We start from the raw sequence: 10,342 nt of genomic DNA, 5'->3' as shown, positions 1-10,342 counted from the left end.
AGGCATAGAATCCCACAGGAACAGAGGTGCAAGTTTAGAGGAAAGTAAAACCTGCACACACACACACGTTGTGTGCCAGTTTTCTCTGGCTGAGGATTTCATCTCATGCACGAGCAATGCAGTACACAGGACTGATGTGCTTTGGGCAAAGAACAAACCCCTAAAGCCGAACCAAACCCACCAGAAAGTTAACCCCTTCCTTCCTGACCTTCCTCTGTACTTCACCGGGTAGGAGTAGGTCGCTCTTCACTCTTCCCACGAACCTTTTTTTTTTCCTAGGGAGAATGGCTAGAAAGAGACAGAGTTTTGCTGTTCTCACAGCCTTAATATTTATTTGCTATAACAGGCTCTGGTGCCTCAGTCCGTGTCTGCCCAGCACTTACACAGATAATGTAGCCTGAAACCTTTAATGCATGCCTAAGATTACACCATGTCGGCACTCACTCCCTGGCTTCTCTGAAAGTTCTTCATCATCTTGGCCAAGAGTTTCCATTCTTTTTAGGCCCTAGAAACAACAGGCAACCCCTGTGCAATTTATTGCAGTTTATAGTTTCTCCACATGGACGTAACTTCCAAAATATTCATTAGAAAAATTAGTCATTTACAATAAATGTTACATTTTTACAAGAAAATGCAGCTATTATTTATTAAGCATCTGGACTTTTTCAGCACCACTTCATAATGGGGATGAGCCTGAACTGGAACACCTGATCTAAACCCTCTTCTGGCTTTTGGAGAATTTCAGATCCAAGTTCTTGAGGGCTGGGATTGTCTTCAGTTCGAGTCTTCTACAGCTCTGAGCACATTGTTGGCACTTAACAAATAAACAATAGTAATCCAAATCTGGACCAGAAATTAATGGTTAGGGTGTATCTGTACTTTATAAAAAATGTATACATCTTCCACGTTACCCATGCTACATCAAATGCAATGCCTTTTTTTCTTTTGTAACCATAAATGATCGCAATTAGGAAATACAGCCTCCAGCCCACAGCTCACAGTGTTGCCAGGGAAAAACACAATCCTTCATGGTAGCTCCAGCCATGATCCAGAGGTGCAAACTGGGGTGATGAAGCGGCTTTTAGACAGGTGCCGCAGGGCAACAATAACTTGAACTATGGTAGCATCAGCTGCAAAGGCCACCCAGGCTGGGGCCCGGCCTCTGGCCAGCAGGCACACCTAGCAGGGAAGGAGGAAGCAGCATGTGATGGCACGAGGGAAACATGAACTAGTGGCTGTGTCTCATGACAGAAACTGAACCAATTCTCTCATTCACTCCCAGCTCTCAGAGAGGACAGAGAAGGTGGCTCACTCAGGCTGGATTTACAGGGATGTACCTTCACATCAACACTCCTGAGACAAAGAGCACTTCATATACGGAGAGAGATCTTGGGGAGCTGCCCCTCACAAAGTCATCATCTGCCAAAGCCTTCCTACTAACATCACCTCTGCTTTACATGAACAGTGGACCTGGGGTTTAGGCCACTGTCTGGAAGTGTTCAGGTTTGTAAACTAAAAAAAGAATGACTGAAAAGCATCTTACATTGTCCTCCCTCAGGAAAGAGAAATGCCCTTATTTAACAGGGACAGGCCCAAGTGCAGTAAGTAGTACAGTAGCATTTATTGTAATCAGTATTGCTTTGGTCCAAAAGCTATGCTATATTTTCCTTAGTGTCTGCTTTTGGATATTTGGCCTTCTATGTGCTTCACAGTGGAAATGAAGAAATGGTGAAAACTTCTGGCAGTTTGCAGAGAACAGAAGGAGAGAACATAGATGGAAAAGCGTTCCAGCAGAGGTGGAGTAATGGCAACTGATATGCAAGGGGAAGTCATAGGAAACAATGCAATCTAACTTGTTCCAGCTGCCTAAGCAATCACAGGGACATTGCCAGATGTAATATAGCTCTGGTTAGCATGAGCTGAAATGTGGGATAGCCTCCAAAAACAAGGACGGGGAGAAAAGAAGCAGCAGCTTGTTTGTGAACAAAAGACTAAACTATTTGGTTGCTAAAATACATGCAAAGGAGGTATCCCCTCCCTTTGTCCTATGTGCAAATCGCATCTAAGCTGGGGAAAAGACAAAAGGAAAAAATATCCAGTTTGCGGTTGTGCTGAATTCATACAGTAAACACTGGTGGCCATGCTAAATGGGGAGGAGAACTTGGGGAGTGTTATTTTGGTTGTGCAGCAATTGAGTCCAATGTTTCAACAAACTACTGCTGCTCTGTTAGAGAAACTGCATTTTTAAAATGTGAATCAAGAGGGGCAATTTACAACAAAGAGCAGCTCTGAGAGCCTCTCCGTTAGGTGTAGGCTATGTTGACAGTCAGCCTGTCCCATGATTATGTTATAGGATGGAAGGCCTGAGTTACCTTGGAACTAGTTACCTAAGGACTATGGTAACTGAGCCCAGCCTGACTGACAACCAGAGCAAATATGCTTATTCCGCACTCCCTTCTACTGATATTTAATCTAAATCCATCTTAAATCACTTTATATTATGTTCAGTCATGTCTATGTTGAGTTTACCTTTCCCCCAGGACATTTAGACAATGAAGAAAACGCAGGAGGACCATGTAGATCAGATTGCCTCATCCATCCCATCGCCTCCTTGCAACTGTTCCCCAACCTGCGAGGGCGTGGGCAGAGCACAAAGTGGGCTGGACAGGCAGCAAATTCAGTGCTTATCTAAACAATTCTTCCTTGGTTTCCACAGCATATTAAGAAACACCTTCAAGATGTCTTTCCATTTTTAACTTCCTTGTGTTTTCCCCATGAGGGGAGGATCCCGCTGTCCAAATTGCTCAAAGTAGCAAGTCACTCTCTATAATGTGGTTTGAAGGAACGGGTGCTGTTTTGGCTCCACTGAATTTCAAAGCAACTTGGCAATGATTGCAATTATTGGTCTATATTAAAGTGACAAAATAGCAGGAGACAGGAAGCATTATTATCCCCATTTTACAAAAAGAAAGGAGGACATGGGGAACTCAGACAATTTACTTACTCCAGGGTCTTGGTCCAGCTCCATCCTTTAACACAGGAGTCACAGCTCTAAGGAAGGCAGCAGGCGCTGCACTAGCATGGGCCTGCCACTCATCACCATTCTCAGCTAGGAAAACAGGGCAGGACCAGATCGCTCAGCTTCACAAGACGGTGAAAAAAACCTGAAAAGCAGAGTTAATCCTTCAATTTAACAACAGAATGAGCTTCAACAGCAAAATCTCTACTCTGTTCGCAGTTTTTGAGCACTGCTGTGGTTGTCCTTCCTGCAAATATGATCCATTATCATATACTTGTTAACATTTATAGATGTTGCCACATAATGTAGATATGGCTGTTCCTTCCCCCACAGCCACAGTTTATTTGAGGGATAAAAGCTGTTGCTTTCTTACAATCAAAATGCCATCAGTCTTATGAGTATCAGATCGGCGTTGAGTTCTTGTCACAGAAATGCTTTACATTTATCACCTGGCATGTGCCACCTCTGTGCCCTTTTTCCCAGGGACACCACTTCTGTGGAAATATTAATAAATGACAAATTGCTTTTGTGTAATCTTGTGAAATGTTTTGACTACTAAAGTCGTTCCATAGCAGTTCATTAAAGGACACATAAAGTATTTAAGTTTACATTTTATAAAAAGATCAGGAATGCTCTGGCTGATCGCTTTCTTTCTATTGAGCATCTGTTTCCTATTTTTGTAACGGCTTACAGCAGTGGTTGGCCAGTTCTGTACTAATAGTTGATCTTAAGTGGATCAAAACATTGTAATTTCTTAACAAAGGTTAGAGAGTGTCCTTCTAACACAGCTTCCTATGGCTGCAACCAGCATTGTCTGTGCATCAACATCTGGTTTCAAAATATTAAAAATTATAAACACTTCCAGATACAAGCCATCTGGCCTCCCAAAATTCTACATCTGCATAATTTTGCTTTCCTTTTAAAAACCAAACACAGACTTAGTTTGGCCCTGCTACATTACTGAAGAATCTTCCTCCTTCTAAGTGCAGGGCAAAGCCTGTGGTCGAGTTTTGTTGGAAGCAGCCATCTGTATCTGGCCGGCTGTTGTGCCTGACGTTGGCTGTATTAGTAAGTGATAAGCCGAAATTCTTTGCTTGGTTAGCATACGGTATCTGATTGAATCACAAGGGAGGCTGCAGTGAAGAAATCATGGTGAACTGAATGAGCAGTGAAGTCTGCAGTGCTGGCTGCGATCAGGGTTTTGAAAGCTGTTTGCTTGCTGCCCATCTGCATTGTGTCAGTCCTCTCCAAGACAGCACCAAGCCTGCAGTGTTGCTGCCACTGCAGATGCAATCATGGTGTGTGATTCACTGCTTCGCTCCAATGTCTCGGGCTTTCTTGAGCCACACATTCCTTGGCTCTAACACCTGCAGACAGGTCTGCAACACTGCAAGGGTCAGAGCAGTGGAAGGAGAACCACCCCTCTCCCTTTTGGCCAGAGAAACTTCCTGTGGGATGGCTGCTGCCGCTGTGACTAAACAACACCGAACTACTTCCTCTGGCCTCTCTCCCCTTCCTTTTCATTTTCCATGCCAATTCAAGGAGCTCTGTACTGTTGAGTCCCTGACTGCTTTACCCAGACGGAAAGATCATTTGTATTTCAGATGCAGAGAGAAATAACAAGTCATTCTTACGCAGATAGCTGTGTGCAGAGTATGAAATGTCATTGGTTTCGTTAGCTTTTAATTAACGATGCTACTTATTGTTCAACATCGTGTATTTAAAGGAATGGTGAAATTAATAATAACATATGAAAATTAATAGAGCTGTGGGAGATAAGTATTCCAAGTTCAGTCAAAGTCAGAAGTTCATCTTATCATTTTTGTGTCCTTCAATGGTCTAATTTGCAATGAAACAGTATTTTTCCCTGAGCTTTTCAAAAACTGAACAGGTTCCAGTAAGCTCTGAAGGCAGGACACTGAACAGGCCTTTCACCCCAGCTGGAGTGCTCCAGCTTAAAGCTGAAGAGGTAACCAAGATGGGAATTAACACTTCTTTCACTCTTCCAAGATTTTGCGGGCTCTAATGAGAGCACCTTTATGATACAAACAGAAACAGACAGCATCTTTCAGACCAGGAGAATGTCCCAGAGAAGTCACTGCAAGGACTCTGCTCTTGGTTCATAGATACCTGGTATCCCACACAGCCTGTTGCACATTACCCCAACCAAAAATATGCTGAGGATCATGGCCAAACCCTGCATGGGATGGTTGATTACAGCGGCCATGAACCACATAGATAACAAGACCAATTGCAGGTATTCATTTCACTATGGAAAAAATTCCAGTAAGGCCAGCCAGTCTAAATGTTTAATTCCATTTTTATGCTCATTAGTTGCATATACTTCTACTTTCAGTTTGAGACCAACTTTTCTGCATCAACCAGAGACAGCAAATACCATCCTAACACTGTACCTGATCTGTCATGACTGACGTGGCTTTTGCTAATGTTTCCTGTAGTGATGATGGCTTGCCAGGTGGTGAGGAACAAAAGCACAGTCAGACCATATAGTAAGCTGAGTAAAACAAAGGTCTATGGCTGCACTAGTTACATATGCTGCTGTTGTCATGTCTTAAATGTAACTGCATCTGTAAATACGTGCCAAGTGCATCAGCCAGAAGATACCCTAAAAGGTTTGGGAATGTCAAATCAATGAGTAAACCCCATAGCAAACTACTGGCAGTTGGTGTCAAACAACCCCCCAGTCACTTGCAGCAGACCCTAGAAAGCCAAAGCAGAGAAGGCAACTCATTCCTCTCTTGGCTGAGATCTGAGGCAGCTCCTTTCTTCACTGTTCACAGCTAAAGCTTCCTTCCTTTTCCGTCTGTATATTGAAAGAAATTCAAGCAATGTTTACCCTCATTCTGAGAGACATGATAGTTTTTTCTTTATAATAATTCTTTTATTTTCAACCTAAGCAGTCAAAATAGAGTTTTCTCACCAGTGAAAACTTCTCAGGAAAACATAAGTGCTGTCTTGTGTTTCTTAATAACCCTGAGCTGCCAAAGTCACAAAAGACAACCATCCCAGCAGTATCCTTGCGCCACACTGGAATTTAATTAATTCAGTCACTTGATAACCAAACAATTTGATAACCATACATCATTCTAAGGGTGGCAAGTAACATCATAGAATCATAGAATCATTAAGGTTGGAAAAGACCCTTAAGATCATCGAGTCCAACCCCTAACCTATCACTGCCAAGTCCACCACTAAACCATATCTTCAAGCACCACGTCTACCCTTCTTTTAAATACCTCCAGGGATGGAGACCCAACCACTTCCCTGGGCAGCCTGTTCCAATGTTTGACAACCCTTTTCGTGATCATCACATGCATCATCCCTGGTTTTCACCTCCTTCAATGAACATCTTTTAATGTTAGTCTTCAAAGTCTCTCTTTCCTTCTTTCCTCCTCTTCCCTACTTGCATCTTCCCTGAGTTCTTTTGTCTCCACTTTTCTCAAAAAGAACTTTTTCCTCCGTTTCAAAACCAATAATTTTCCTGTGATAACGGCAAGTGGTTACACAGAGATGGTCATGACCCTTTTGTTTCCCATCATCAATTGAGGAAAAAGAGCTCTGGAGATGTCTGGATTAATTTATTAAAAATTTTCTGTAAAAGAAATCAGAACCAAATTACGTTCTTTGGGGTTTTATTAATTATTTTTTTTTTTAGGAGGAGGGAGTAGCTAGCCAGTATGCTCTTAAGTTGTGACTGCTGCTTCTAAACACCTGCTAACCCACCTCACTCCCACTGCTTGGAGGTGCACAGAGCTCCACTCTCTCTGGCTTGGCTGTGCAGCCATTTCAATGTAAGGGAAATTTCTTTTCCTGAGCAAAACTCTGGGCATGAGAGGCTAGCAAGGAGTGCAATGACTGCCAGGGAGGGATGCATCAAATCCCTAAAAGGGACATACAGAGGGCTGAAGCTGGGGATGAGGCTGTGAGATGAGTCAGGGTGCAGGATTCAGAGGAAACCAGATTTTTAAGCAGTTATTTCATTATAGCCATGAGGCTGAAAAGCCTGTCTTCCCAGGCAGAAAGTAAAGGTTTCACCCTGTGATTCCTGAGAAATAACATCGCAGTGGTGAAATAGTTCTTGACCTTTCTTTAAGACACTGTCACTCACTGGAAAGAAAAGATTTCGAGAAGCATTTAATGAATCCTACTACTTCTATCTGTTTTAAAATATAGGTAAAAATATTAAAAATAAAATAAATAAAAGATGAAATTGAATAATGTAGTCTTACCTCAAAGTCTGCCTCACAGACACCTTTATCTGGTTGGCATGAGTTCAACAAAACATGATTGACCTGCATAGAGGCATATGCCCTGTGTTGAGACAGAGGGAGTACTGCCTGGAGCTACAGACTTACTACCAATTAGTTTGCTTGTGTAGACACTTAGATAAAACTGAACTAATTTGAGATTAAGTTTGGCCGACTTCATGGTCATGGTTTTTCAGCTGAATAAATCTGGATTTGAATAAATTTGCTACCATTCACTGAGAAAAGGATGTAAATGCAATATTAGATATTTTATTTGATATCAGAGAATAATCAAGTACACTGCATATTTGATTGTGTCAGCCGTGGAAACAGCAGTCCGAGAGTTATTCATTGCATCAAGACAATGAAACTTTGCATGATCTCTGTAAGAAAAAATGTTATCAACACAACTTAAATACTTCAAAGAAGCTCTGAGGCATAAATAATTGCGTAATTTAATGTAGCAAACAAGCTAAGAAAATAAAATAGCCTCGGCAAATAATTTGTTTTTCCTAGGCAGTTCACAAAAAGGAAAAGAACCAAACCAGATAATTTGCTGTGACTTATTCTCTAGCCCTTAAAAGGTTTTTTCTCTTTATTAAACAGAAATAGTTGAGTCAGAATCTGGTTTTGTTTCTGTTGAGGCTAATAGAAATAGCATGATTTCCATAGCAAGGAAGCAAATCCATTTTGCAGAGCAGTGCTGCAAGAATTTATCCACGCTCTCTGACATGTAGATAACATTAGCATTTACTTTTCCTATCTGATAGCATTGTTTTAATATGAACTTCTTATTGTTTTGGAAGGTTTCTTGGTCTGACCTCAAGATCCCTGTAGAGTGATGGCCTAAAACTATTTCAAATAAGGTTGCCTGAAAATATGAGCAAGGGATAAGAAAATTATACTGGCTTCAAATTCATCTGCTCAAGTGCCCAGGTTACCATAAATCAATTTTAAATTGTGCAAAAACATTTTAAAAATAAATAAATTGCCTCTTTAGTTTTGATTTCCACAGTCTGCTTTCACTCACACTTTAGTCAATAACTAAAGGCTGGGAGGCAGAATAATATCAATATATATCAGAAAAAAATATTTCCAAGCTATAACTCAGAAGAACAAGTTGTAGATGCAAATGTATAATCCAATTGCTGGGAGACTTTATGGATGCTGATGGGTATGAATGCACAAACCAATATTAAGAACTTCAAGGCCTTAGTAGTTCAGTGGCGCACTTAATTAAGCTCTCCAGTTCCCATTTAATATCATTTTTCTGTTCATTCCATTTGTATTACATGTTCCTTCAATTGTACACGTTCAGTCTTATAATAAAGGAATGTATTTCCTCCTCTGGGTAAATATGTAACCTCTCAGGGAGCATTTACATTTGAAAATTAGCTTGGCACAAATGCAGGTGGGAAACTAAACACACTATTTCTGTGTAATTCCACATGTAGACCTTGTTATTGCACATTAAAATTGTCTGCTCATGGGATTATTTAGGAATGCTGATCCAGGATTGCTGTTCCAGAAAAACTATTCAGGTGCAACACCACATTTGGAGAAGTCTTTCTGATCTATATTCAAGTCACATAAACCAGAAGAGGAGTCAAGACAGACAGAAGAAATTCTGATGCCCACATTGGATAGGCTGGCAGAAAATAATTAACAGAGATGCCCAAAGCCCAGCCAAGTCTTAATGCTTTAATTCCAAAGGATTTCACTCATTTTTGGAGATTTACTGCAGCGAGCATGTACAATGATTCCTTGAAACCAACTCTGCCCTTGCCTACTCGCATGTTACGTCTCCTCACAATAGCTAACAGAGGCAGATGAGAAGGTAAAGTGCTTGTACCTCACACAGAGAAATTATATTGAGCAGTATTAAGGGCTGCAATTTGATCTCATGTTTAGAGGCAATTGCTTAGAAAGGTGAGGAGGGAATCATCTTGCAACACTCAACTGGTGCCAATTGCCCGTCATCTTGTCCAGAGGGAGGGCTTCCTATTCCTTCCCCCCAAAACATTGGAGACTGAACTTGTCTGAGGGCAAGACAGCTGACTTAGATCAGCTCTCTGTGATGGGAAAAGGGTTGCTGAATCTTGATCATGTGCTTGAGTTCAACACCTAGACCAGAAGAATTAATGATCCCTTCTGATCTTAACCACTTGGCAACTATGCAGCTCCCAAAATGCTCCTTTCTTATAGGGATCCCAGAGGATGGTGTGTTCCACGGTGTCTTCTTCAGCTTGTAGCCATTCCAAAAATCTAACACGGACTTTGGGCCTGTCCTGGTGACTGCATTGTTTGCAGACATCAAGTTAACTACTGAGAAGTCTTGAAGAGTTGCAGGACTGTGACAATTATGGAGGCACAAGCATTGAACTGAATGTGTTACAAGACCATGAAGTAACTACTGGCAGTTAAGGCTTTACAGCTTATTGATGGTCACATGTACCTTTCTTCTGCCCATTTCAGGCAGGAAGAGTAACAGGAACATTTATGTGTTTGCTTGCCTAAAGACAAAAAACTCTTTGTAAAAATATAAAATCTGGAAACAAGCTGGCTGGTGAGGTCTTAAAATATTGGCTACAAATCAAACACTAGAAAGGTATTGGTGAAGGCCATGTCACACACAAAGAAGAATGCAGTGATATTCAGCTTTGGAACCTTCCTTGGGCTGTGGAAACAAATCAAGCCACATTTAGTCAAAATACCTTCACAACTAGACAGAGTTATGCTTTGTTTTTGTGTCTTAAATGTAAGCATCGATGTAAAAGGCCATTGATGAATAAATGAAGCTGTATATTTGTTTTTTGTACAAAAGGACTGTATTTTCCTAAGGCCTATCCCAACCACATCACTCAACAAAACCCTTTACAAATACTGTCTCCTCTTAAAAATAAAAAAGGATGCAATAATATTCATATGGTCACTCTTGCTAAAGATACTTCTTGCCTATACAAAGGTTGGACTACATGATCCTTGAGGTCCCTTCCAACCTGTGATTCTGTGATTCTGTGATAGACTTATAAAGCTAAGAGTTCTATAATAAATT

The 10,342-nt window shown here is 41.1% G+C and overlaps 1 long non-coding RNA gene across 1 annotated transcript in view; it reads right to left on the bottom strand.

Annotated features, from left to right (window-relative positions):
• Positions 1-350: 350 nt before the first annotated feature.
• Positions 351-10,342, bottom strand: part of LOC135312868 (uncharacterized) — an 83,592-nt gene continuing 73,600 nt past the window's right edge. Inside the window, exons 5-6 of the long non-coding RNA XR_010372486.1 lie at positions 3,005-3,164; positions 351-2,906 (exon numbers count right to left, since the gene is read on the bottom strand). This is a non-coding gene — a long non-coding RNA (uncharacterized LOC135312868). The remainder of the gene's footprint in view (positions 2,907-3,004; positions 3,165-10,342) is intronic.

The sequence above is a fragment of the Phalacrocorax carbo genome, chromosome 3, assembly GCF_963921805.1.
Source record: "Phalacrocorax carbo chromosome 3, bPhaCar2.1, whole genome shotgun sequence".
NCBI classification, from domain to species: Eukaryota; Metazoa; Chordata; class Aves; order Suliformes; family Phalacrocoracidae; genus Phalacrocorax; species Phalacrocorax carbo.
The sequence above is the reverse complement of the archived record's forward strand: the minus strand, read 5'-3'. Positions and strand labels throughout refer to the sequence as shown.